This window comes from Hibiscus syriacus, unplaced genomic scaffold (assembly GCF_006381635.1).
Source record: "Hibiscus syriacus cultivar Baekdansim isolate YM2019G1 unplaced genomic scaffold, ASM638163v2 tig00111207_pilon, whole genome shotgun sequence".
Lineage (NCBI taxonomy): Eukaryota > Viridiplantae > Streptophyta > Magnoliopsida > Malvales > Malvaceae > Hibiscus > Hibiscus syriacus.
Genome location: NW_024063019.1, coordinates 1,664,457 through 1,670,480, shown reverse-complemented (window position 1 = coordinate 1,670,480; position 6,024 = coordinate 1,664,457). Strand labels below are relative to the sequence as shown.

General features: G+C 35.6%; 1 pseudogene; it reads right to left on the bottom strand.

Moving 5' to 3' along the window:
- Positions 1-2,532: 2,532 nt before the first annotated feature.
- Positions 2,533-4,772, bottom strand: LOC120155737 (annotated as a pseudogene).
- Positions 4,773-6,024: the final 1,252 nt, after the last annotated feature.

The following is a 6,024-nucleotide window of genomic DNA, read 5'->3' as shown; positions in this document are numbered from 1 at the left end:
TACAACTGTAATAAGAAATCAGACATATCTCAGATCATCATAATCAGAATACAATCATGTTTACAAATAATATCATTCAGTACAACAACATAAATTTATTAAAGGTATTGTTCGAGTAAAGAGAACACACCTATAGCAGCTAAAACGCTACCAGCTAAGCCTTATGTTTCCCACAGTCAGTAGTACTAGGTCCTGTGAAATGGGAACCTAAAAGCAATACCACTATATGAATACAAAAACCTTATAACTAAACAGAAATAAACTATAAAGTAACTAAATAATATTTACATGTATCTAAAGACGAGTGAATGGAATCAAAAAGAGCTAATCGAGGGTGGTTAGAATTCATCGAAGAGCGATGCAGAGACACGTGATCACCTTCAGAAAATAACACCAAAAGATGAATCCAAAATATCACAATTTACTTAACATAATTATGACTTTAAGCGATAAATTATGCAAAATGGGGGGTTTGGGACAAAATTTGGAAAAACAGATTGCGAAAACAGACTCAAGATGTCGAAAAACATAAAACTAGGGTATTCGAAAAAAGTCAGTAGTAAACGATCAACAGTCAAAGTCAACGGTCAACTAGTTCAATTTGGTCAATGGTTCGATTCGATGAATGGGTCGGGTCAAATCGGTTCAGGGTCAGGCCAGTTCAGTCAAACTGGTTCAGGGTCAGGCCAATTCAGTCAAACTGGTTCATTGTTTGAACTGTCAGGATGAAGCTCACTCTGACACACCGGTGAGTGAGGCGTATGGGGCCTCTTTCGGTGGCCGTAACACTCCATAAAATGCAAAAAATTAGTTTAAAGTACGAGGAGTCACTTAAAAACGTCGATTTTCCTGAAAAGATCGACAGAGATTGAGTTTTTACAAAACTTGAATATTTGAACCATCACCGATTGCAAACAACGATGGAGAATGAAAATCTAAGGGCATCGAACGAACACGATCGACAAAATGAAAACAATGTTGCTAGAGGTGAGAATCAATGTGGCCAGAATCGTGATGGATTGACAAAAAATGTAAACGATGATATTAAGAGAAATTGTGTGGCGGGAAAAGCAAATTCAAAATTGAAAAATAGGAAAAGAAGCTGAAACGGGTGTTAGGGGTTTTAACCCAAAACTTTTGGGTAAATTATGCTACAAGTCCCCACACTCTTTAAAAGTCTTACCTAAGAACAAAAGCTTTAAAATTCTTCAATTTAACCCAAAAGTTTGAGATGTTACGTGATTAGTATCATTATTTTATTATTCAATTTTTTTACAAGTATTTCTCCCACAAGGTATGAACATCCTGGCTACTTTACATATGTGTGTAAACTAACAAAGTCATTTAGGGTGATTACAATGTAGTATCTATTCAGACAATATAGTATCTATTCAGAATCTTTCTTAGTCATTGATAACGCACACAACACTCCCTATAACCACCAAGGTGACTTGATGGGTTCTAAAGAACTCTCATTTAAATTAGTTTTCTTTCTTCTTCTATTCAAGAAATTATTTAGTCTTTGGATTCTCGATTTTCATTAAAAGATCTTGGATGCATTACCTATTTTTTTTTAAGAGTTAGAAGTCATCCACACATTAGATAAACTTGTACTTTCTCAAGAGAAATACATCTTTGATCTATAACTCCAGCTATACATTAATAAAATAAAGAACAAAGCACTCGACTGCTTTCTGATCGGCAAAGTCGAAAACATGGTCGATGTACGATTTATATCCAGCAGTAAAGTCCAGGCAGCAAATCATGGTGCATTGGTTGACATGATTGAGCTAACTCCATTGGATCTTAGGTTCCTTTCGGTCGAGCATATTCAGAAGGGTCTTCTTTTTCCCAAGCCTTTGAAGGCCGACTAGCAACCACCGAGCACGATGATCACATTGTTTTCTTTTTATCGAATGCAACAATGTCAGAGTTTGTTCGTACATACAATAGCCGATGGAGTAATAGTTTCTGACATTGTTAAACTTGTTTATGTTGCTCCTATCGTTCACTCATTCCTCCCTTTGAACGAGCTCCAGAACTATGAGGGTACTGAGAACCCTTTCCGTGAAGTGTAAGTAACCGATCTTGTAGACAGTACATTCATCGGTTGCACCATCAATCACGTTGTGGCAGATGAACATCATTCTGGAACTTCTTGAATTCATGGTCAGAAATTTACAAGGGTTCGATAAGATTATCGAAGCTCCATGTTTTTCAACGTTGGTTTCCCGATAGTTCAGATATTCCCATTTGTATTTCCTCGATCAATTCCCGAAATAGAACAAAGAAATGAAGAGTTGGACTCAATTCTACCAGCTTTGAAGTATAGGGTTTTCCATTAATCAAAAGAAAACATTGCAAAAATCAAAGAAAAAGCTAATGTTGTGGTTGGTGCCAACAAAATCTCTTCCCTTCAAGCTGTGTTGTTTCATATTTGGCGATCTTTTTTGAGATACATAACCTACATATAAACTGTACAAGAATTGGATGTTTGTATCAATCAATGATTTATATGATGGGAATCATGTTTTATTCAAGCAGGAAGGGAAGCCTTGTAACACTCGTTCCTCTACAGCTATCATTCAGTGGCTTCGGTTCAGTCTCATTTCATTAATTCGATGTAGTTTTGAGGGATTTCGATGAAAGCTTTCTGTTCAATCTATGAGGAAGAATTTGCAACCTTGGGTTAAGATCAGTACCTGAGTTTTCTGCATCCAACTGATAGCTTTTGACAAGCTCAAGTTGACGGGCAATTATTTCGGAACGTCTTGGAAAAAGTTCAAAAGTTCACCACTAGGAATAACGATATACTTAATCGCTAGATGAACCTCCTACAAGAATACAAAGGAAGATGTCAATTAACAATAACTTAGTTAAGTGTAGATTGCTGTTAGTTCGACGACATTTGAGCAGAAACAAATTGATTCAACAAGATAAGAACAAGGTTTCAATAACATATGCACTTTCCCCACCAAGATTTCAAGAATAATTAAAGAAATTTGGAACTGTTATGAGTAAAGAGAACAAGGGAAAACTTTAGCAGTTCTAAGGCATCGATCTCTTCCAAGGTAGGTTTTCGTTTTGGTGCATCATCTTCGACCTCAATATCGAAAGAATTTTAATTAAGAAGCCTCGACTTCGAGGTATATGATTCCCTCTCGAGAATCATGTACAATGCCTTGACCATTTGTGCCATGGTATTTGACTGCAATCGAAGAAAAAGAAACCTTGATATCAATTAAACACATTTTATGCATGTAGCGCCATTTTGTTATGATATTCCATGTCGGCAAAAGATTGTACCAGGAAGATAAAAACAACAATGAAGTTGGTTTTTTTTCAACACAATTGCTTGTGAAAATAGTTATGAAGATACCTTAATGACAAACATTGGCAACCACTGGAACTTTGCTATTCCACGAATCCACGGGTTCTGCTTTATTTCAGAGGGGGATGCTAAAATTGTATCGGCTATCCCGATGTCATCGGTGACATCTATTTCATCTTCAAGTATAAAAATGAATCGTGTACTTCACCTTGTATGTATAAACAAATATTGGTGAGCCTCGTTTGCTAGCTGACCCGGTAAAACTGTGTTTCTTTCTAGGACTAGAAAGATCATCTTCATCTTCATGACCAAAATTAACTTGAACATGTTTTTCTTCATTAACAAGCAAGACAGATTGTTCACCTACCTCATCATAACGAACTTCATTACTTTTTTCTTCATTAAGAAGCATGTGAGATAGTTCACGATGATCGATTTTGGCCATTACAGTAGACTTGAGAGGAACACTAGCTTCAGGCTCCATATGACAAATTTCAAATAAAGGAGATTTCCCTGCCAATCAGAAATGGTTATGCTTAAATATCTTCTTACATATAAACTTTACTTGCTATACAAGTAAGTAGATGCCAAAAGAAAGCTTCTAAATAAATGTGAAACAGATATAATATACCAGCCAATATAGCATCAACAGTTGCATCAAGTCTATGATGGACAGGATACTCGATCTTAGATATCATCTCAACAGCACATGTAAAAGTCGGCTAGCCCTTTCTTTCGAGAACAGTCTTCTGCACTTTCCTTTTCCTTGCTTCTCCATCACCCGGAGTTACACTCTGTTTTCCAATGAAAGAATGACTTTAATCAATATGAAAAACTTCAATAAAAGTGGCATAGATCGGCAAAATTTACCCATCTAAGTCAATCGTGCTCAAAACATTTTTACTTGTTCCATAAGTTTCCTAACAACATGAAAGCAAGTGGTATATCCATATGGAAAAACCCACTTTGAGCACATTGAAAGCCATATGAGCAAATATGAAGTGAATAAAAAAGAAGTTACTTCTCATCTCAATGTCACAAATAAGGATCTGTAGAGAAGAGTTCTTTATTATGTTGTCAATTGTCATTCCTTGGGCTGTTCCAACCAGTTGAACGCCCCGTTGAGCGATACTGCTGGCAGCTAATGCTTCATGCTCCGAACCAATCTCATCAGTTATGATGGTCTCAGGCACAGGATTCTCAATAGCCTCAATCATAACGCATGGTAATTGAGCCTAGAACAATTAGACTTGAAACAAATGATTGGTGTTTTGCAATAAGAAAAACACACATCAATACTCGTATTATGCTGAAAATTAACATTTGGAACTTGCATTCTCCTTGCACTCCCTATTCCTTCATAGAGTACATCTCCATCACCTCCAGTCTTATTCGATGTATCAACAATGACAACACGTTTCATGTGTCCATCTGCCAACATTCCAACTATTTGTCTGCAACAAAACAAAGATTTTGTCGGATAAGAAGTTCTGTACCATAAACAACTAAACTATTTTATGTCAAATGTGGAAATGGAGATGAACCAATGGACAAAATTCAATATAGTTCATTCAAGAAGTTTCAGTAAACTCAAACAGTGAGTCAAATATACTGATGTAAAATCAGACAACATTAAGATTACGAAACATTGTGTAAAAAAATTGAATCCGCAATCAACAATAGAAATAAATCAAACAAAAAAAGTACCAAAAGAGGGGTTATCCTCTAGTAGCAGAAAGTACCAATCCAGGGGATTGGTACTTTGTTTAACTTCGTTGCTCCCGGTTCTAACTAGACCATTTGTTCCAATCAGATGATATTCACTGCCACATGCCTTTATTTATTCCACCCACAAGATTGATTCCAATCAGAGGATTGGCCTCCCTGATCAGGAGAAAGAATAGCATACTAGTTAGTAATGATAGTTTGGAAAAGTAAAAAAAAGTGTGAAAAATAAATAAATGGCCTATAAAATTTTGAACCTAGGACCTTCACGTATTTAGCACAATGCTCTAACCAATTGAGCTAAAATGCAATTAGTTGTTAGTTGATAAATTTATTTATATATCTATTAGTTAGGGTAACATGTTGAAATTAAAAGGGTAATTAGAAGCTGCAAAATGAATAAACATTAGTAGGAGGGCTTGAACCTAAAACCTCATGATAACAGCCACACACTTTAACCAATTGAGCTAGTCACCTTTTTGCTTATACTGCCAAACGACTACTTTCTTTTCATTTGTTTAAATTATTTATACATATGGCTGGAAGTATTTTTGCAACTAGTGATTCTATTATGATTATTAAGACTAATAAATATTATATAATTAATTTGTGTAAAATTAAAGATAATTTAGTATTATGTTCTTCTAAATAATCATATAGTGTCCCTACTGAACCTCATTGTAACCCCTAGACCAAGCCTGAACATTATGACCGAATCTCAGAGCCTTTCTATACTGAACTAAGAGAATAATAGCACATTATTGGTAATTCATCTATCATGTTAACTATAGAGGTAAGTCATCTTCATATAGAAGTTGCACGTATGTAGTTAAACCTAACAGAAATGCAACAACTGCATCAACAGCCAAGTAACAAACTTATAACGTCAAAACGTCTGTAATACGCAAGCTCCACAGGTAGCAAGTAGTTACTCTAATATTCTCCCTGCTTCTTCCCCTTCTAGTAAT